The following is a 24,097-nucleotide window of genomic DNA, read 5'->3' on the forward strand; positions in this document are numbered from 1 at the left end:
TCGGATGGAATATTGCGAGCACCAGAATCTAAAGCAGGCTTTGGTAGTCTTGGAGGCAGTCAGTCTTTTAGTAACTATCATGACCAACACAACGTGATCCATATTACTTCCATCTTGACAGAAATGATATTCAAGTACAGGCCCCCACAATAAGGTGGTGAGGACATTCAGATAGTGGCAATGTCTTTTTGATGCCCAAAGGAATGCTAGTGAGTTTTCTTACCATATACATTGGTCAAATCAAGCAGTATGCCGGAAGACGTCTTTTTTTTTTCTTCTTTCGTCTCGGCAATGCAGAGAAAATCTGATATGAAACACTGCCACTGCTGGTCATTCAGTATAATCTGCAGATGGAAAAGTCCACTGTTAGTGCATTTACTTGAACAATTAGAAACAATCTTGATTTTAATAAAGCTTAAACAGATAAGTACTATGGAGTCTGTATTGTGAAAATCAACAGCTCATTAGAAATGAAAATCTCAATTTGAGTTTTTAACCTCGCATACTTCTCTGAATCCCATGCCTCACTTGCTAACACTGTAAACTATAGCACGCACATTAGGACATAGATACATTGATCTTTTTGCCAGCCAAGTGCAGGATACCCTTCTCATTTCATTTGTTTTCGGATATGGTACACCAGTAACAATTATGTCAGCTGACAAGTTGAGAGAGGAAGGGTTATGCTACAGTTAGTGGGAATAATAAAATCTACGAATAGCATATTCACCATCTTCATTTTAGCCAATTCCCACCAGTTCAGCAATAGTAAAGTCAAAACTCTTATGCTCAAACGTACGTTGATACAAATTTAGAAGTCTAAAAAAATGCCCTAATTTCTTTCATTTCACAATCTTAGTTTTCAGCTGGGCATCCTGCCTACCCTTCTACTCATTTCAATACCAAGATAAATGAATTCCATTGCTTGCTAGGCAACCGAGTGGCCCTCATGTCAGACGACATCTTGCTTAAGCTTTATGATGTCAGGGCACCACTGGACAAAATGTCCTGGTTGAAGGTGACACAGGAGGATGAGAGATCAGCAATTATGCAGTGGGTTACTATCTCTATTCATGATTGCAAGGCAACTAGGAGGTGGAATGGTAAAGGACTGAACCAGTAAAAGCACTGGGGCCTTTTTGAAAGCGGGATGGAGATACCAAAACAGAGATTATCCTTAACAATCCCACGTGAGGATCACACTCAAACATACAGAGTGCAGGGGAAGAGGTTAACTGATCTTCCGTCCGTCAGAAAGTAAGACTATCGTTCGAAAGTAAGATAGTACATTCCAGACTCAAAGGCAGCAATTTCCTCGGATGGAATATTGCGAGCACCAGAATCTAAAGCAGGCTTTGGTAGTCTTGGAGGCAGTCAGTCTTTTAGTAACTATCATGACCAACACAACGTGATCCATATTACTTCCATCTTGACAGAAATGATATTCAAGTACAGGCCCCCACAATAAGGTGGTGAGGACATTCAGATAGTGGCAATGTCTTTTTGATGCCCAAAGGAATGCTAGTGAGTTTTCTTACCATATACATTGGTCAAATCAAGCAGTATGCCGGAAGACGTCTTTTTTTTTTCTTCTTTCGTCTCGGCAATGCAGAGAAAATCTGATATGAAACACTGCCACTGCTGGTCATTCAGTATAATCTGCAGATGGAAAAGTCCACTATTAGTGCATTTACTTGAACAATTGGAAACAATCTTGATTTTAATAAAGCTTAAACAGATAAGTACTATGGAGTCTGTATTGTGAAAATCAACAGCTCATTAGAAATTAAAATCTCAATTTGAGTTTTTAACCTCGCATACTTCTCTGAATCCCATGCCTCACTTGCTAACACTGTAAACTATAGCACGCACATTAGGACATAGATACATTGATCTTTTTGCCAGCCAAGTGCAGGATACCCTTCTCACTTCATTTGTTTTAGGATATGGTACACCAGTAGCAATTATGTCAGCTGACAAGTTGAGAGAGGAAGGGTTATGCTACAGTTAGTGGGAATAATAAAATCTATGAATAGCATATTCACCATCTTCATTTTAGCCAATTCCCACCAGTTCAGCAATAGTAAAGTCCAAACTCTTATGCTCAAACTTACGTTCATACAAATTTAGAAGTCTAAAAAAATGCCCTAATTTCTTTCATCTTACGATCTTAGTTTTCAGCTGGGCATCCTGCCTACCCTTCTACTCATTTCAATACCAAGATAAATGAATTCCATTGCTTGCTAGGCAACCGAGTGGCCCTCATGTCAGACGACATCTTGCTTAAGCTTTATGATGTCAGGGCACCACTGGACAAAATGTCCTGGTTGAAGGTGACACAGGAGGATGAGAGATCAGCAATTATGCAGTGGGTTACTATCTCTATTCATGATTGCAAGGCAACTAGGAGGTGGAATGGTAAAGGACTTAACCAGTAAAAGCACTGGGGCCTTTTTGAAAGCGGGATGGAGATACCAAAACAGAGATTATCCTTAATCCCTCGTGAGGATCACACTCAAACATACAGAGTGCAGGGGAAGAGGTTAACTGATCTTCCGTCCGTCAGAAAGTAAGACTATCGTTCGAAAGTAAGATAGTACATTCCAGACTCAAAGGCAGCAATTTCCTAGGATGGAATATTGCGAGCACCAGAATCTAAAGCAGGCTTTGGTAGTCTTGGAGGCAGTCAGTCTTTTAGTAACTATCATGACCAACACAACGTGATCCATATTACTTCCATCTTGACAGAAATGATATTCAAGTACAGGGCCCCACAATAAGGTGGTGAGGACATTCAGATAGTGGCAATGTCTTTTTGATGCCCAAAGGAATGATAGTGAGTTTTCTTACCATATACATTGGTCAAATCAAGCAGTATGCCGGAAGACGTCTTTTTTTTCTTCTTTCGTCTCGGCAATGCAGAGAAAATCTGATATGAAACACTGCCACTGCTGGTCATTCAGTATAATCTGCAGATGGAAAAGTCCACTGGTAGTGCATTTACTATAACAATTAGAAACAATCTTGATTTTAATAAAGCTTAAACAGATCAGTACTATGGAGTCTGTATTGTGAAAATCAACAGCTCATTAGAAATTAAAATCTCAATTTGAGTTTTTAACCTCGCATACTTCTCTGAATCCCATGCCTCACTTGCTAACACTGTAAACTATAGCACGCACATTAGGACATAGATAAATTGATCTTTTTGCCAGCCAAGTGCAGGATACCCTTCTCACTTCCTTTGTTTTAGGATATGGTACGGCAGTATCAATTATGTCAGCTGACAAGTTGAGAGAGGAAGGGTTATGCTACAGTTAGTGGGAATAATAAAATCTATGAATAGCATATTCACCATCTTCATTTTAGCCAATTCCCACCAGTTCAACAATAGTAAAGTCAAAACTATTATGCTCAAACTTACGTTCATACAAATTTAGAAGTCTAAAAAAATGCCCTAATTTCTTTCATCTTACAATCTTAGTTTTCAGCTGGGCATCCTGTCTTCACTGCTACTCATTTTAATACCAAGATAAATGAATTACATTGCTTGCTAGTAAATTGATTGGCCCTCATGTCAGATGACATTCTGCTGTAGATTTGTGGTGTCAGGGTGCCACTGGACCAATTGTCCTGGGTGAAGATGACACACTAGGACGAGAAATCAGCAACAAGTATGCACTTGTCTTGCAGTCATAAATGCAGATATTTGGCAAGTAGGCTGTGGAATGGGAATGTCTTCTGAACCATTGAACAAGGGATGGAGTTACAAGAACAGACTACTTAAAATAGCAATCCTTCTTGAGTATCAGAGTCCCACATACAGAGTACAGGTAGGTGAAGTCAGCTTCCTTCCATAAAAAACAAAACCAATCACTATAACTTAAGAAAAAGTATTCAAGCTTCGAAGGAAGTAATTTCCTCTGCCGACATATTGCTAGCACAGGTATCTATAACTGGCTTTGTCAGCCTTGGAGACAGTATAAGTGTTTGACTGTCGTGAGCACCATAATGTCATCCATATTGTTACTGTCTTCACAGTAATCATATTTATGTGGAAGACCCCACTAATAAGGTACCGAGGACCATCAAATGCTAAGAACTTATTTTAATGACCAGCAAAATGATTAAATACAAGTTTGACTTACCATTTAAACTTATAACGGAATACAAAATGCTGCTGATTTTTCTTTTCGGTCTCAACGCAGATAAATTCTCATATGCAACACTGCCACTACTGGTCATTCAGTATATTCTGCAGATGAAAAAGTCCATTATTAGAACTTGAATATTTTCAAAGTAATGCAATACAACAAATAATTTTTATAAAGCATTAGTCAGTACTATACCGTCTAATATTGTGAAAATTCACAGCTCACTAAATATTCAAAGCTCAAATTTTATTTCAAACATAGCATACATCTCACAATCCTATGCCTCTTGCTACCACTCTACACAACTCTAGCACCTTTATTAGGATAGTACGTAGATAAAAAGATCTGTTGCCAGCCAAGATCAGTGTACCCTTGTCACTGAAATGTTTAAGTTTATGGTACATCAATAGCAATTAATTCATTTGATAAGTTGATGGAGAAAGGTTAAAACTGCAGTTAGTGAGAATACAAATTATTAATATTACGATCGAGCATACCGTCAAACACATTTACAAGTCTGAAATAACGCCCTAGTTTCTTTCATCTCACCGTCTTAGTCTTCATCTGCGTCCTGTCTACCTTGCTATCCCTTTCAATACCATGATAAATGTATCTTATTGCTCGCTAGGCAACTGATTGGCCATTATGTCAGATGACATTCTGCTGTAGTTCTAGGAGGTCATTGCACCACTTGACCACTGCCCTGGGGGAAGATGACACACAGGAGGAGGAGAAATCAGCAATTAGGCACTACATCACTATCTGCAATTATGCCTGCAAGGCAAGTAAGAGGTGTAATAAAGTATTCTGAACCACTGAAAGCACTGGGCTCTTTTTGAAAGTGGGATAGATAGACTACCCTAAACAACAATCCATCTCGAGTACCAGAGTCCCACATACAGAGTGCAGGGAAACAGGTTAAATGAGCTTTCCTCCATGAGAAACTAAGTCAGTCACTAACTTAAGAAAACTAATTTCAGGCTTAAAGACAGCAATTGCCTCTGATGACATTGCTAGCAGAAGTATCTAAATCGGGCTTTGTCAGCCTTGGAGACAGTTGTGGATCTCAACATCACTTCTGGCATATGGGCATGTAATGGGTACTTCCGATCATACAAAAGCCTTGCACAGAATTTCAGACAAGGCTCCTACCCTAGTACAATTGATTATATCTTCCTGGAGTAAGATTGTGGCGTAAGCTAGAAGCTATGGCTGTAGTGGGGGGGAGGGGGGGGGGGGGGGGGGGAGTGTGACCACAACCCCCTGTAACTAAAGCTAAAAGTATCAATGACCCTCCTATGTCCTGCATCTGCAGAGCACTGCCATAGGTAGCTTGCTGCCTCAAACAATCAGATAGAAGCAGTGGCTTCCTCCCCAGAGGGGCCAGAGCCCTATACTTAATCCTGACTTCCCATATGGAAAACATATCTGCTTCTTATGGTTACCCCCACTTTGTGCTTGATGGGATGCTGTTTTTGACTAGTCAGAATAGGATCCTGCTATTCAGGACCCCAGTCTATCTGCTTTCTCCCTAAATGGTTGTGTTCAGTTCCTAGGTACATCGCAGATTAGATGTGGGGTACTTTTGTCAATTCCTAGTATATGGTACCCATGTACCCAGGGCATGGGGTACCCTAGAGGTCTCCCATGGGTTAAAGCATGAATGATGCCACCCATAAGAGACTATTCAAAATGGAACTACATGCCTGCCACTGCAGCCTGTGTAAGTTGGTTCATGCACCACTTACTAAAGATATAGGTTTACTATATCTAAGGGGCACTGCACTTAAAACCTATAAGTCACCCCTATAGCAGGCCTTTACAATCCTGAAGGCAGGGTGTTTGGTTTTAAGTGAGAGGGTGCCACTGCATGAGCACGACACCCCTGCAGCCTACGGAGTCCGTTCTCCCAGGTTGTAAGTGAAACAGCCATTTACGACAGAATAGGGTTGTGCTACTGCGTAGTTCCATTTTGACCTCAGGATTGTAAAGGCCTGCTATAGGGGTGACTTATAGGTTTTAAGTGTCTGGACTGGTGCAAGGTGCCCACTTACATTAGTGGACATCATACACCAGGCCAGCTTCCCACAAATAGAAAGTCTGAAATGAACACATCATGCAGCAATTGGCCTGGTCTAAACAAAAATTATATTGTTACTTGGAGCGCTACATCCATCCCGACGCTAGGGGAGTGGAAGGTGGGACATGGACTGGTGTATGCAGACGGAAAGGGTGTTCTATGAGAGCAGGGGGTGTCCCCATAAATGGACAAAGATCTGGGGGAGGTGGAATGAAAGTAGGGGAATGTGTGCAGCTGTTAGTAGGGTCAATCCCATGGATGTGGAGTAATTGTCAATATATGACAAACCTTCTGCCGTGACATTACTGAAGGGGTTGTTGGGCTGAAAGTTATAGGTGCCGAATTGGACTAATTTACTAATATAAGATATACGTCTATTTTGTGCACTGAGAGGTGCAGTCATTGCTGTGTTGTGTTTATTCACAGTAACCAAAAAAGTGTGTGTGTGTGTGTATATATATATATATATATATATATATATATATATATATATATTCACTGAAAAAACCATCACACATGTTGTAGTTAGCTGGACATTTCACTCGTACAAAACCATTGAAATTCCCCCGTTATAGTTAGTTCAGCTAACTACAACTTGCGCGACCGCAATCCACTGCTGATGACGTCACATATTAAATCACTCATGACATCACTGATGACATCTTAAATGACATCACTGATGACATCACTGACATCATCCAGTGAATGTGTCTTTCTGAGGCTATACAGAAAACTAAGTCCATGAGACGAGAGGATTTACTGTTTAAACCAACAGCAAAGTTAAATCCAGCAAAAGTGGTGATCGCACCAATAAGATTGAGGAGATAAGACTGATTTTAACATACAACAAACAAAGAGACAGCCTTAGTAAAATCATAAAGGATAATTGGTATTTATTACATCTTGATACACAACTTAATGAGATTATTCCACCTAATCCCACTATCACTTTCAGAAGAGCACCATCCACTAGTGATTTTCTAGTTAGCAGCAGCCCAGAAATAAGATCAGGAACCAATTGGCTGACCAAACGTAAGGGCTTTCAAGTGCTCCACATGTAAGGCTTGTCGACACGCAACAAATAAAACATCATTCACAACATCCTTTGAGGAGAAACCACACACGATCACGAAAAACATGACATGCAAAACGGAATTTGCAATTTACGTGTTGAGTGCTCTTGTGGACTGCAGTACGTGGGATCCACTAAACTGCAGGTCCACAAGAGAATTCTCCAGCACTTACGGGCAATCACCAATTTAGATACATCATATCCGGTGGCCCGGCATTTTAGGGAATTTCATGAAAGCAACACACAATTCCTTAAATATTTTGTTATTGATTGTATTCCTGCTCTTAGAAGGGGCGGAGATCGTGAGGCTCTCCTCAGGAAATTGGAGACTAAGTATATCCTTGAATTGGACAGCAAAAGCCCACATGGGCTGAACACCACAGAAGATCTGTATACATGGCTTTAGGGAGTTTACAAAAAACTGGGTAACCAGTACCCCTTAACAAAAATAAACGATACAGACCTTTTCTCCAAAGGCCCTCAAAAATGTAATATACAAAATATATATATATATATATATATTTTTTTTCTCCTCTCCTTTCTTTTTCCCCTTTCTTTTCCCCTTGACCTTCTTTCCATTCTTATAAACCCAAGTTTTTAGATGGATTTGTAGATTAACCAATTCAGTTGTAGACTGGATTACGCACAGGTGATATTCAAACACAATTTTGCACTTTATTTGCCAATTTTGCACAGTCAGAAAAACCATGCTGCTAGCAATTGATCAATACTCGAATGCTAATCATGTTTGGACATTTTTAACATGTTTTTATCATTTGTATTTCTCTGATTTTATAAGTGCGGTCTATTTATTTATACGTACACAAGTGCACTTTATAAGTGAGCCAACAGCTCAAAATGTATGAATCATGAGATATGTGACAATTTTTGTAATGTATTTTACAGTTACAACATGCAATAATGGTATGAATATTCGAGTTAAACGTTTACGGCATGGTAGTATTTTGTCTATGTCTATGGCAAGCATTCATGCACTGGCACTTTAAAAATGGGACAAATGCAAGGGGCACGTCATGTGATCAAGGGCTGCTGAGCCCGAAACGCGTCATGGCGGCAGAGCGCACGAATTCAAAAAAATAAATTAATTTGGGTACAACAAAAGTGGAGTCCGTTCCCTTCTTGATCTGGAGTGCAGAGGATCGTTCAAATAAAGGTTTATTGCTATATATATATATATATATATATATATATATTCACAGAAAAAACATAGGTTTCAGGCACGTTATAGTTAGGAATTAGCATTTAAAAAACCTCAGAAATTCACTGAAAAAACCATAGGTTTCAGGGGTGTTCTAGTTAGCTGGACTTTTCACTTGCACAAAACCATTGAAATTCCCCCGTTATAGTTAGTTCAGCTAACTATAACTCGCGCGCCCGCAATGCACTGCTGAGGACGTCACATATTACATCACTCATGACATGGTCAGTGACATCACTCATGACATCACTGATGACATCTCAAATGACATCACTGATGACATCATCCAGTGAATGTGTGTTTTTCTGAAAATTAAATATGTTTTATATATGTATATCTCAAGGTCGATGGAAGAATAAATGGGTATATAAGTGTCTAAATAGAGGATTTGTTTTTGAAAAATTGATTGTGTAACTGACTGATTAAGTGTATCATAGTGAATACATGGCTTAGTGAGTAATGTTTAAATATGTAAATATCTGTATCAGTCTCTCACTTTGTGTATAAGTGGCTGCATGGGTTGGTGAGTAGCTACATGGGTGTCTATATAGGTTATTAGTTGTTTTTTTGAGTATCAGTCTGAGTGTCTGCATGGTTCGGTGGGGGGTATTACGTAGTGCATAGGTTCATGAATGAGTGACTCACTCTTTGTATGTGTTGAAGACAGCATGTGTGCAGGACTGTATGGGTGGATGAGTGAGTGTATGGGTGTGTTAGTGAGTGAATGACTGTCTCAATAGTGTCTTTATGAGTAACTACATATGTTTTAAACTAGTATATGTGACTATTGGTGTATATAAGTGAGTATATGTGAGAGTGAGAGATTGAAAGGGTTCCTGTATGAATAAGAATGTGTTTCTATAAGTGATTGTTTAAAAGACTAAGTATGTGTAAGTTTCCGTAGAAGTAAGTGTGGTGGTGTGTGTATAACTGTATATGCAAATAAATGTATGTTTGATTCTTTATTAGCATGAGTGACTGTGTGTGAGTAACTCTATGGATGAGTGGCATTGTGTAACAGGATGTATAGGTGTAGGAGTACATATGATGAGTGAATACATGTATGAGTGTATAGGATTGTTGGTGAATGAGTGGATGTGTATGTGGATCTTAGAATTACTGAAGAGGTTGTTGTAACTGGTATTGGTATGTCCATTGTTTTGAAAAGTTTAGTCTATTTTTGAATGTGTGTATCAAAGGTTATATTAGGGTGAGAGGAGGTCTGACACTATCACAAGGATGATGTCATCCGTGATGTCATTTGAGATGTCATCAGTGATGTCACTGACCATGTCATGAGTGATGTAATATGTGACGTCATTAGCAGTGCATTGCGGGCGCGTGAGTTATAGTTAGCTAAACTAACTATAACGGGGGAATTTCAATGGTTTTGTACAAGTGAAAAGTCCAGCTAACTATAACACCCCTGAAACCTATGGTTTTTTCAGTGAATTTCTGAGGTTTTTTTAAATGCTAATTCCCAACTATAACGTGCCTGAAACCTATGTTTTTTCTGTGAATTTCAAAGGTTTTTTAAATGCTAATTTGTAACTATGCCTATAGAGATAGGACATGTGAAGAAAAGAAAAAATGCACAGAAAGAAAAAAAAGAAGTGCAGAAAGAAGCAACAGAAGTCCTCAAAGACGAAGAAAAGTGCAGGAAGAAGGATAACGTGCAGAAAGAACAAAAAGAAGAGCAGAAAGAAGCCTTGTTGCAAAATCATCCTGTACCCTCAACTTTTTCAGACGGATACTGGTGGTAACTGAGTCTGACTAACCAGTCCTAGAGCCAGTGCTATGTTAAAAGACACTTAGAATACAGTGAAAACACCTACATACACTAGGGAACATTATGCGTTGGGGTCCCCCTGTGATTAGCATGACCTCCTCTGTAAGCCCCTAGTATACAATAGGGTAGGGGGATTAAAACTACCTCTTAAAACAGGCCACAGGGCGTTTTTGCACATGTTAACTCAGGCCCCGTCCCCTCCCTTCACCACTGTGTAAACACGCCCTGTGTCCGTTTTTAGTTGGGAGATTAAGTTCATTTGAATCCTGAGGGTCCATAGGGTCCAACTAGCCCACTAGGTACCTCCAGTAAGTGCCACAGAGCTGCGTTGCAGAGAGGTGTAAAAAGTGGCACGGCCTGGACCACCTCTCTGCAATGCAGCTCAGTGGCGCTTACTGGAAGCACTTGGTGGGCTAGTTAGCTCCCAGGGGCCCTCAGTATTGAAGGGAAATTATATCCCCAATTTAAAACGTGCCATAGTGCGTGTTTGCACACGTCACCTCAGGCCCCGCCCCCTCCCTTCACCACTGTGTAAACGCGCCCTGTGGCTGTTCTAAGTTGAGAGATTAAGTCCCCTTGAATCCTAAGGGTCCCTAGGGTCAAACTAGACCACTAGGTACCTTCAGTAAGCACCACAGAGCTGTGTTGCAGAGAGGTGTAAAAAGGGGCTTGGCCTCAGAACACCTGTCTGCAGCGCAGCCCCCTGGTGCATACTGGAGATGCCTGTTGGGCTAGTTGGCCCTCAGGGACCCTCAATATTGAAAAGGAATTAATTCCACAACTTACAATTCGCCAGGGGGCGCGTTTGCAGAGTGCTGCAAGGAGGGGGCGTGGCCTCCGGCACGATGCCAGTCTTTTATTTATTTTAATTTTTTTAAGAAGGGGGGCTGTGTGGTTCCCCTTCTTATTCTAATTTATTGGCCCTGATGACCCCATCCCCCAGGGCCTGTCTCCTAAATATATTTTTTGGACCCCAATCCCCAGGGCCGACCACTGTTTTTTATTATTTTAAAAAATATATATATTTATAGACACACCTAGGACATGCGGGACAAACCTTACGTACCTATGACCATGACGATTTGCGTGATATTCATTAAAAGGCGACTATGCATACAATGACTCCACGTGGAATGTATTTACACCACTAGTGAAGCTCTGACATGTCTGATGCCCTACCGTGCCTAATCCCGGTAGACACCCTTGTCGTTTATTTATACAAACATGGGTAGCTATTGACGGGCACATTTAATACACATGCAGACCAAGCCATTCAAAGGGGATTCGACAAAAATTCGACCAAAACTATGCAAGAAACCCCCCTCACGGTTAATAAAACACACATCCACTGCCGGATGTGTAATACTTTTTATTTTACTCTCTGGAAAGGGGACGAACATCACTTGAGAGTCACAGCGCGCTCCTGGCAGAGCCCAATGCTGTGTTACACCCACCATTGCCTGCTGAGTGCCACACACCTCTGTGTTGTATTCCACTAGCTAGTGCATATTGTAATGACGTGACGACAGAGATAATAAAGTAAGCGACCAGCTTTATTCATATTACATTACGGAATGCCGTTGGAATAACGGCTTACGCACAAGCATCCCCAACATTCCAAATGCGCGCCGGGAAGCACGCGCACGGACACACAGGGCAGGACGGGGGCGGGGAAGGGACAAGACAGGGAAGGGTCACAGCATGTTACATCTTCTCCCGTTTTTCATAAGTAACTCTGGAATACATAGTTTCAAAACAAGCAAAGGAAACACATACTTTTATGCTTTCCCTAGAAGAGCTAATACATTGCGTAATCCTTGAATCTTACAGGCGGAACAATTGTTCTCCTATCACGAATGGTATCAACAGGACCAGTGACCACACCAGGAAGAGATACTCTGGGAATATCCTCTATTGACACAGGAGTAGTTTTCCCCCCACATGCTCCACCCAGGCACAACTCAGCAGAGGACACCAGACCAGCGTCCTGCGAGCCACTGGGCCTGCTCACAGGCTCAGATATCCTGCTTCTTGCAACTTTCGACCCATTCCACCACTGACCATTGTCTAGGAGAACGGCAGTACCCTTTGTTTTGACCACGCGCCTGGGTTCACTATACTTGCTCATGTTGGCCCCCTTCCTGGGATACTTCACTCTCACCACGTCACCTTCTTTCACGGACATCTTTCGTACAGCATTTCTTGTGTCATAATTAGTGCGCATGCGCTTCTGGCGCTCATCTACCAGACTTCTCATCTTACTCTCTTTTTCTTTATGGTTTTCATTTTCCCATTTTTTCCAAGCCAATGACCAATGTGGTTGCAAACGTGTGATCGCTGCCCTGCCCCTGATGAGTTCAAATGGGATTCTACCAGTGGTACTGTGGGGGGTGGTACGGTATGACCACAACCTGGTGCGTAGTGCTGCCTCAACAGGAATATGAGACTTCAAAGCCATTTGGATGGTTTCTTTAATCAGGCGATTGGCCCGTTCTACTTGACCATTGTCCTGTGGATGATATAAAGAGGATTTTACGTGCTCTATGCCATTTTTTTTAAAGAATGAGACTAACTCAGAGGATACAAACTGCACTCCATTGTCGGAGACCAGTTGATGAGGAAAACCTTCTCTGCAAAATAACTCCTTCAGGAAGTTAATTACCTCACGTGTAGTGGGTTGAGACACAAACTTGACTTCCACCCACTTGCTGAAATAATCAATCAGCACTATGGCATAACGCAATTCTAGACTCAGGGCATTCATGGGACCTATGAAGTCAATGCCAACTTTGATCCAAGGACCTTCTGGCAGTTCAACGGAGGTCATGGGGCAATGGCGTGTCGTCAAAGTTTTGTCAGCTTCATTGCACATTGAGCAGTGAGTAACAAACATATCGACGTCACGATCCATGGAGGGCCACCAGTATCCTTCCCTCAACCTCTGTTTGGTGCCTGTCATTCCTACATGCCCTTCGTGGGATAAAGCCACCAACCTGCTTCTCATGGACATTGGTGCTATTAAAGTTCCACCCCGGAGAATGACATCTTCAACAACACCAATATCATCCTTAATTTTCCAGTATGGTCTGAGTGCTTCATCAAGTACCCTCTCGCGTGGCCAACCTTTGATCACATATTTTTTAAGTGTTTCTAACACTGCGTCATCTTTTATAGCTTCTAACCATTCTGATTTAGTAATGGTACCATTTGAATCATGACCTTCAAATAAGCACGCAACAAGTACATCATCATCATCCATTTCGCATTCAGAATCATCCTCGCTCGGGGCACGTGATAAATAATCTGCCGATATATTCACACGGCCGGGAATGTATTCCATCTTAACTTGATGCTCCTGCAATTTGCATGCCAACTTCGCAATTCTTGGCGAAGGCTGGCTAGAACCTTTTCCCTCAAGTATACTGACCAACGGTTTGTGGTCGGTGCGGATAGTAAATTCCTTGCCCCACAGGAAACTTTTAAACTTTGTTACTGCCCAAACACAAGCCAATAATTCACGTTCAATCACTGAGTACTTTGTCTCCGGGCCCCTTAGCTTCCTGGACGCAAATGCGATTATTTTCTCCCCGTTCTCAGTCATTTGGCTAAGCATAGCCCCCAACCCGATCTGGCTGGCGTCTGTTGTTACAGTGCTTTTCAACTTCTCGTCGAATGACTGCAGAGACGGTGCTTGCTCAAGTTCCATCTTAATGGTCTTTATGCTTCGTTCACATTCTTCATTCCAAATGAACTCCGCATCCTTCTTCACCATCTTCCGAAGCGGTTCGACCTTGGCTGCATAATGTTGTATGAATTTGGAATGGAACTCACACATGCCCAAGAAAGATGCCAGTTCATCCTTATTCTTTGGATTTGGTGAACACGAAATTGCAGAAATCAAGGAGGGTTTTGGTCGTACCCCATTTCCATCGATGAGATGTCCCAAGTACTCTACAGTTTCTTTTAGGAATTTGCACTTGTCTTTTTGCAGTGTAAGACCGCTGTCCTGTATCCTCTGAAGGACTTTCTTCAGGATGACCAGGTGTTCCTCTTTTGTCTCGCTGTAAATCAGAACATCGTCCTGGAACGATCTGACCCCTTCCATGCCTTTGAATAACTGGTTCATTATGCGTTGAAATACAGCCGAAGCCGAACACAATCCGAAGGGCAACCTGCGAAATTGATACGCTCCTTCTGGTGTGATGAACGCCGTGTATTTTTTTGATTCATCTTGCAGTTGTACTTGATGGTAGGCGGCGCTGAAGTCTAGTGTTGTGAAGATCTTCGCTTGACCTAACGTCATCACCATTTCGTTAATCAAGGGCAGAGGTTGGCAATCAGCTACTACGTGGCGGTTCAGCTCGCGAAGGTCAATGCACAAACGGATCTTTCCGTTCCTTTTCCTCGCGATAACCATTGGCGACAACCACTCAGATGCATTGATTGGTTCAATAATACCATCCTTGCACCACTTCTCCAGGATTGTCTTGACTTCGGTGCGAGCTGATAAGGGTATATTCCTGACTTTCTGTTTCACTGGATATGCTTTACTCTTCAGGATAATCTGATGTTCAAAGTTCTTTAGGCATCCTAATTGTTCGTTGAACATCCCCTCAAATTCCTTGAGAATAGTCTCCAGGCCATCCTCTTGAATGCTGAATACATACGGTGGTTGACAAGGATTAATCATCATTTTAAGTTTTTGTTGTTCCAGCCAACCCAGAATGTTTACATTGTAGTCCACTACAAAAACCTTTGTGGAGGTGTTCTGTCCCTTAAACGACAAATCCGCCTTGAAGACCCCTTCTAATGTTATCTTGTATCCGCCATATGCTCCTGGAATGATTCTGCTAGATTCCAACGGTGTCTTGTACTTGAGTGCGCTGTATGTGTCCTTAGACAGAATTGTTATTCTTGACCCGGTATCCACCAACATCTCGACATCTTCACCATTCACACCAACATCACACCTGGGTTGGTTTTGTGCATCTTCACCGTTGATGATGGCAACCAGCAGCACCAGGTTCTCCAGTAGCTCACTTTCATCTGAGTCTACATCAGTCTTTGACTCGCTTACCGTGTAAATTTTCTTAGAACGTGAAGTTCTGCAAACCTTAAGGAAATGTCCCATTTTTCCACATCCCTGACAGATCCTGCCCCTTGCAGGACATTCTTTGCTAGTTGCCATATGCGCGATGGATCCGCAACGATAACAATTCGGCCTTCCAACATGGGTACTGGGGTTCCTAGGCCAAGTGAAATTCTTGCGTGGTTTGTTGGATGCGGACTCCTCCTTTCGCACAAGATTGACACTCACTTGTTGATTATCTGGTTTGCGCAGCAATTTAACACCTTTGGCCGACCTTTCCATGCTTTTGATGGTAGAAACCACTTTTTCTAGGTTCGGATTCTTGTGGCATAACAATTTCTCCTGCGCCTTCACGCACGTGGTACGCATCACCACCTGATCCCGTATCATTTCATCTGCATCTTTGAAAGCACACGTTGTAGCTAACATTCTCAATGTTGCGACGTAAGACTCAATCGCCTCACCTGGTGCTTGGTACCTGTAGTAGAAGTTATATCTCTCCATTATCACGCTCATAGTGGTGTCAAAATAGTATTTCATTCTCAATTTGGCCTCCTTAAATACATCCCATTCTTCATCCCCTTCCTCTTTTTCGATTGGAGTTATGTGGTCGAATAATCTCCTTCCTTCTGCCCCCAAACAATTGTACATCATTGCTTGTTTTCTCATAGGATTATATTCAGTCCCATCAATTGCCTCCAAATGTTTCTCAAAACATTTTACCCACTGTGTCCAATTTTCCGCGGGTGGCCCAGGGACTTCTAGGAAGGTGCTGGGCATTGCCACCGCATTCATTATTCCAGTCATTTTGACACAGTGCAGGTACTAGTTGGGAAGATGCTTTAAATCTCAAAAGCAAAGATTAAGGCGTTAGGCTCCCTCCGGTGGCCGTTTGTGGTATTTTTAGTTGGCAGACAATTTTCACTTCACTCACGTTTCGTTGCAGCTCCTGCCCGGGGCTGACAAGGTTGAAGGAAGGCAAATGGTGTGAGGCGAAGGGGTTAATGGGCGTCACACAGAGGCGGAGCGAAGAGAGGAAGTCCGCCTCACAAAACACTCGGTGGGAGAGTGTACAGGACGTCAGGAGCCTCTGGTGATCTGCCGTGATCCAGTAACAGGTCCTGATCCCGTGTTCGTCGCCAAAAATACGATGTAATGACGTGACGACAGAGATAATAAAGTAAGCGACCAGCTTTATTCATATTACATTACGGAATGCCGTTGGAATAACGGCTTACGCACAAGCATCCCCAACATTCCAAATGCGCGCCGGGAAGCACGCGCACGGACACACAGGGCAGGACGGGGGCGGGGAAGGGACAAGACAGGGAAGGGTCACAGCATGTTACAATATGCTAGGACACTCTCTAGCCCATGTGCACTGTAACACCACCCCGTGAATATGTCATGCCACACTTGTCTTCGCACGGGTTATATTGCCCCATCTAACGTGCCTTCCTCGATGCCTATGTTATAACGCACAGTGCTATGCCATACATATTACAATCTGGGATCCATATCTTTGTCACAGTGCATATGCAACGTTACACTCCCCAGCACATATTTTATATTACAACTTTAGAGACTAGTTATGTTACACAACACTGCCCTGTGCATATTACACTCCAAGGCGCATATCGCATAGCACGCGCTAGTGCCTGTGCTATCTCGAGCTCTCCAATGAATCTGTCATTGCATATTATATTTCACGCCCGGTTCATCTTATATCACACTTTTTGGTGCATAGTTTATACCATACACTATATCTAGTTTTCATTTTCAATCGTGCTCTCAGGACTATGTTCTATATAACACTGTGTTCACCTACCCTTTTCACGGGCATTACATTTTGCGATAGGGGGTGGAGGGTCAGGGGGTGTTTCTGCCAAATGAGCCCGGAGTCACAGTCACAAACGTCCTCTTCTTCCTGAATAAAAGTGAGATTATGCTGCATACTTGTTCATATTTTAAGTAGTTCGCACAGACACACGTTTTAAAAACAATAAAGTTCCTAATACCCACCTTCTCTGAACAGTTAGCTTGCTGCCCCATCCCCCTCCTCCCTATCCTCTGTTGTGTGAATCCATGGACTAGCCTCCTCCCTCCTGCCATGCATGGTCTGATGTGCTGCCACTGCCCTCAATTTAGTATGATGTACCAGTCCACTCCTCCTGCCCTCCATTGCCCAATTCTATGCCCCATCATTGACCTCCTGCTTAAACTCTGTGCTTAGCTTGCTGCCCCTATTCTCCTTCCCCCTGCCCTCTGATGTCTTTGTGCATGCCCCTGCTCCATCCTTTTTGCCCACCATGTTCCATGGACCTGCCACTCCTATCTACTCTGAGTGTTCTGTTGAGCTGCCACTCCCCTCCCACCTGCCTAGCATTGTCAGATGACTGTAACCTGTCCCTGCCACCTCCACCCTGCCTGTCCACATGCCATGCCCCTTTCCTCTTCCTCCTGTCCTACATGGTCCATTGTACTGCCACACCCTTCTGCCCTCCCTGGTCTGTTGTGCTGCAACTGCTCCTCCTGCCTGCCCCGTGCGGTCTGTTGTGAGGCCCCTTCCCCTGAACTTTGTCTGTGCACAGGTCCTGACCCTCCCTTCTATCCTCCATCGTCCTTTGTGCATGCCCCTGCACCCTCCTTCTTGCCCATCATAGCCATTGTGCTACCACTAACCGTCCCACTTGCCATGCATGGTCTTCTGTGTTGCCATGGCCCCTCCCACCTTCCCTGTGTGGTCAGTTAGCTGCCCCTGAACCCCTCCCACCTTCCCTCCATGGTCTGTGTGTATGCCATCACAGTCTCACTGTTGCTCTTCATGGTGTGTCTTGATTCTAGTGCCCATCCTGCCTGACCTCCATGGCTATCTTGCTGCTCCTGCCCTGCCCCCTTGCCCCCTGCCCTCTGTTTACATGTGCAGACCCCTACTCCCTCCCTCCTGGCTTGTCTGTTCCATTGTAATGCCCCTGATCCATCCCTCCTGCCCTTTATGGTCTGTTATGCTGCAGCTTTCTCTCCTGTCTGTCCATTATGGTCCTGCCTCTTGCCCCTCTGTTCTCTGTTGTCCATGTGCATGGTCCTGTCCCCTCCCTCTTGCTTTCTATGGATTGTTGTGCTGCACTCCCGTCCCGCATGCCCTGTGTGGTGTATTGTGCTGCTGCAAACCCTGATGCCTGCCCTGCAGGGTCAGTTTGGTGCACCTCTCCATGTCCCTCCTGTCCTCTGTCATCCAAGTCCATGTCCCTACCCCATTTCCTTCCATGATCCAATGTACCATACTTGCGAACATTTTGAACTTGGTAAGAGGGAGATTTTGGAAAAAAACTGGGGTATTGATTTTCCCCTTAGAGTTATATTGAAAAAGAGGAGATTGTAGACAGGAGACAGATACAATAAAGCCCATTTGAGCTTAAAAACATTGGACGTTTCCTGGCTGAATCAGGTCTGTTGGCATGTATGGTTGTACTACCATTGCCTCTTCCTTCTGCCCACAATGGTCTATTACATTGCCACAGCCTCTCTTGCAAGTCCTGTATTGTTGGTTTGTTGCCCCTGCCCCCCTTTCCACTGCCCTCCATAGTCTGTTGTGCTGCCATGGCCCTTCCTGCCTGCTCAGTGTGGTTAAATTGTTGCCTTTGCACCCTCCAACCTGCCTTAAATTTTCAGAGTCCGTGCCCCTGGCCTCTGCCTCTCAACAGTATCCTAATTAACAACTAGATTGCTAACATTCTATATTTATTACAAAAGTGGAACGCCTGACATCATCTTGGTATAATCAAAACTAATACCTAGAGCATTTCCTTTAGAAATTACATATATGAGAGGGTCTTATTGGCATCACAATTATGGTTAGTGCTCTAAAAGACTAAAATAAGGACATATTTTCTGAGTTTTCAAATAGCGAGAAAGCACTTTTAAATTATTTGTTACCTTTATGTTTTTTTATCCAGTTGACCACTTGATTAAATGTTGCACTTAGGGGAGAGGATGTGGTGTTACTTCCAGAACTGCAGACTTTGCAACTGGGGAGCAGGTTGGAGTTTCTGCTTCAGCTCGACATTCTGTGATTCTGGTCAAATCACTTAAGTCTCCCCATGTCTACAACCAAAATGAATTTGTTCTTGTGTGATGTAACCAATGCTCATGTAAAGCACTCCAATACCCGACAAGTCTGCACTATAGAACACTGCAAAAACACAAAATAATAAGTGTGTTGCACACTTGTGTCATTGGGCTATATTTGGGCTACATCTGGGTGATTTTGGGCTACATTTGGGCTCTTTTGTCTCCGGTGGCCATCTTGGGAGATTTGTTATGAAGTTTCCTAATTTCCTCATGTACTGCAGTCTCCTCAGTAGGAAATGCTTTCAGTTTTTTACTTTGATTCCATCATGAAGGTATTCAGATATGTCACACATTTGCCATAAATTCTGAATGTTAGCACTCTAGTTGCTCATTAGATCACTGTAGTAAAACTACTGTTCACCATGGAAGTCTGCTCCTGGTATTAAAAGTGCATGTTTCAGTCTGCATGTCAGAATTTTTTAATGAAATAGAAGAGGATTTGAGAAGTCACTCAAAATGTGCCCTCATTTTCTTTCTTCAGCATTAATCATAATTTCTATGGCAAAATGAACCCCCTCATTGTGTTCCTTTTTAAATTAAATGTTTTAAGAGTTACCACTTTAATCCAAGCAAGATGGCTTCAGGTGTGCCATACTTTTGTCATAATGAAGACAGTAAGCGCTCTAGTTGTTTTTAAGAACACTCTGGGACATTCTGTCATTGGGCTTTACTTGGGCTACATCTGGGTGATAGTTGGGCAACATTTGGGCTCTTGTCTCTGGTGGCCATCTTGGCAGACTTATTTGTTATGAAGTTTCCTAATTTCCTCATTTACTGCAGTCTCCTCAGTAGGAAACTCTCAGTTTTTTACTTTGATTCCAAAGGCATTCAGATGTGTCACACATTTGCCATAAATTCAGAATGTTAGCACTCTTTTTGCTCATTAGATCACTGTAGTAAAGCTACTGCTCACCAGGGAAAACTGCTGCTGGTATTGAAAGTGCATGTTTCAGTCTGCATGTCAGAATTTTTTAATGAAATAGAAGAGGATTTGAGAAGTCACTCAAAATGGGCCCTAATTTTTCTTTCTGCATCACTAATCATACTTTTTATGGAAAAATGAACCCCCTCATTTTGTTCCTTTTTAAATTAAATGTTTTAAGAGTTACCACTTTAATCCAAGCAAGATGGCTTCAGGTGTGCCATACGTTTATCATAAGTAGGACTGTTAGCGCTCTAGTTGTTCTTTGGAACACTCTGGGAAGCTGCAGTAGAACACAAAGGAATCAACTGACAGTCTCTGCCCTTGTTGGATGTACATGTTTTACTGAGAATGTCAGACTTCATTCTCACATGACTGAGAAAGATAATGTGAATTTACAGAAAATAAGCTCTCAGTTTAGCTTATAGATCACCTTCCAAACCTCTGTGGGAAAAGCATGAGAAAATATTTTTCTCTCAATCATGATATCCCAGCAGAAGGCTTTTTCACATGGTGAAATCACCTTAGAACCTACCACAAATCCTAAAATGAGTATGGTACCATCAACAAATGATTTATAATGTAACTAAAGTCTTAAAACCTTCTATTAACTGCAATGCTTTTTAATGAGGTGCTATCATGTATATTGGTCCCAAGATGGCTGCCAACACCTCTTGGATGAAGTGCTGACAGCCAATCAGATCTCAGGATGAGATGTGTGGTTAGGCTCCACCCACATATATATATGATTTTACTTTTGATTTTCTCAGGAACTACTGAACAGATTGACACCAGACCTGCAAAAGGCACATCCCTGACCGGAGGACTACCTCTCTGCCAAATTTCAAGTAATTCTGTTCAGCCGTTCGGGCTGTACCTTGGACTAAAGGTCCCTATGGAAAATTGCATGGGGAAAATGTGTTTTGGGACCCCCCTTTTTTCTCAGCCCCCGCTTGATGAATCCCCCCGACACTTTCAGGGTAGGAGCGGAGCGGAGCGCCCCACCTATTTTGAAAATTTCGCGAGGATTCTTCAACCGGCGCCAAAGTTATTCCAAATAGAATGTTGCGGATATCCTATGGAAACACGGTCCTAACTATAACAATCTACTGGCGACCGCCAGTAGATTATATATATATATAAAATACAGTCATAAATCTAACCGATATGGCGTTAACCACCGAAGAAGAAAGAATTCTTTCCCTTGGCCTATCCTTTTGTACTAATACAAACTTTGACTACACACAAACCAGGATTGATTTGTAGAATTTCACACGTACACTGACATTACGCAAACATTTCATCAACAGCACCAACAGTAACACTGAAGCCATTAAGGAGATACCAATTGCTTCGCGATCGGAAGGACTGAATGTGGCCGATATGAACATTCTCAGGGACATCACTGAATTGGCATTTGAACAAGAAAGCTGCTCATTCACTATCACACAAGCAGCAATTGGATCTGACCTAAATATCTTGGAATCTGCACCTACGCCTTTCAAACCTAAGTCTGTGTTTACACCGCTCATGCCAAAGGATGGTATCGACATTTTTGCAGAAAGGGTGATAAAAGATCTTAAAGATTTGGCAATAGAGAGCAGCAGTGATTTTATCAAAACAAAACACAATGTCAGAATGGAATATGCAAATGTAATGAATAAAATCAAAGAACGAACTGACATTGTGGTACGCTGCGCTGATAAAGGAGGAAATGTGGTTCTTTGGCCCATTGAAATGTACAATAAGGAGGCGCTAAATCAGTTACAAGACAGTGTGTTACAACCGCATTAGTACCACAGGCATTATCAGCGTGAAAGAAAAATATAAGTGCCTTTATGAATGGAAATGTGGCGGTCTCATCTCAAAAGCTGAATTTGATTTTTTGAAGAATGACTATCCTATCACGCCCCAATTGTATCTACTTCCAAAGATACACAAGAATGCTCAAAATCCTCCCGGCAGGCCAATTATATCTGCAATTGGCAGCCTTTTCGAAAACACCAGCAGATTTGTGGACTTTTTCCTGCAACCTTTCGTCAAGGAACTTCCAGCGTACATCAGGGACACTGGCGATTTCTTGACCAAAATTTATGATCTATCTTGGCATGATGACTTTGTTTTCTTGACCCTTGATGTACAAAGCCTGTACACCAGTATCAGGCATAAAGATGGCCTAAATGCACTCAAACACTATTTAGGCACCAGACCCATACAGCTACATCACCACACAGTCATGTTACAAATGGCTGAGTGGTGTCTGGATAATAACATCTTTATCTTCGACAGGCTATTATACAAGCAAACACAAGGGACTGCCATGGGTACCTGCTTCGCTCCCAGCTATGCTAATTTGCATATGGGCTGGTGGGAGGAGCAGGTACTCATGAAGAAATATGCATGTCACTTTACCAATAATGTCGTTCTATATAAAAGATATATAGACGACATTTTTATCCTATGGCAGGGCACTGAACAAAGTGCAATTGATTTCGTGTCTGACATCAACGAAAATTCTCTTAATCTTAAGTTCACATGCACCACCAGCAAAAAATCTATTGTCTTTCTAGATCTTGAATTGTATATAGAGAACCAAAAAATACAATCTAGGACGTTTAGGAAACCAACGTCGGGTAATGCTATCCTTCATGCTGACAGTTTCCATCCTCGCAAACTCATAGAGAGTATCCCCTATGCAGAATGCTTGAGGATGAAACGAAACTGCAGCACCCGAGCCAGTCTTCAGACATCTACAGACAGTCTTTTCACACGGCTAAAGAACAGAGGTTACGACACCAAAACACTCAGATTAGCGAAACAGAAAAGTGAGAAATTTAAACGGGAATAACTTATCTTCAAGGATAGCACACAACAAACACAGAAGACAATAGACTATACACCTAGAATCATCACAGGTTACAACATTTATCACAAGAATTTGAGAAAGATTCTTTACAGACACTGGCACCTAGTACGAAATGACCCCACCATAGGACCAATCTGTACCAAATTCCCCCAGTTGGTGTTTAGAAAAGCTAAGAGTATGCATCAAGAATTGGTTAATAATGCACCTGTACACACCAAGGGGGGAAGTTGGCTCAGACCCCTGAGGGGCTTTCAGAAGTGTTCCAAATGCAAAGCCTGCAAATATGGTGTGAACACAAGAACCATCTCTCTTCCTCTCAGAAAAACCCCTTTTGAGATCCGAGGGAGTTTTTCTTGCAAAACGGATTTTGCAGTATATGTCCTCCGCTGTACCTGCAACAAATTCTATGTGGGGAGTACGATACATCCAGTACATGTCCGGATATTACAACACCTCAGGGCCATCACAAATGACGACCCGACATATCCGGTAGCGAGACACATCAATCTACATCATGAGGGCAGAATAGAAGAAATATCCTATTTTGTCATTGACAGTATTGCAAAAAACATAAGGGGAGGGAACAGACAACTAAGTCTGAGACGACTGGAATCAAAATATATCATACTTCTGGACAGCAAGATCCCCAATGGGATGAATGCTGACGAAGCACTTAATGTACATCTCTAGTAACTAGGGAATGCCAACTGTGTACGCATCCCGCTCTTGAACTCCGATCCTTAACACATGGTTCCTTTTTCTTCTTTTCTTTTTT

General features: G+C 42.4%; 1 long non-coding RNA gene across 1 annotated transcript in view; it reads right to left on the reverse strand.

Moving 5' to 3' along the window:
• Positions 1–4,148: 4,148 nt before the first annotated feature.
• The window catches only part of LOC146861650 (uncharacterized), a 38,444-nt gene continuing 18,495 nt past the window's right edge, over positions 4,149–24,097 (reverse strand). Inside the window, exon 3 of the long non-coding RNA XR_014979292.1 lies at positions 4,149–4,255. This is a non-coding gene — a long non-coding RNA (uncharacterized LOC146861650). The remainder of the gene's footprint in view (positions 4,256–24,097) is intronic.

The sequence above is a fragment of the Triturus cristatus genome, chromosome 3_1 (genome assembly GCF_964204655.1).
Source record: "Triturus cristatus chromosome 3_1, aTriCri1.1, whole genome shotgun sequence".
Taxonomy (NCBI): domain Eukaryota; kingdom Metazoa; phylum Chordata; class Amphibia; order Caudata; family Salamandridae; genus Triturus; species Triturus cristatus.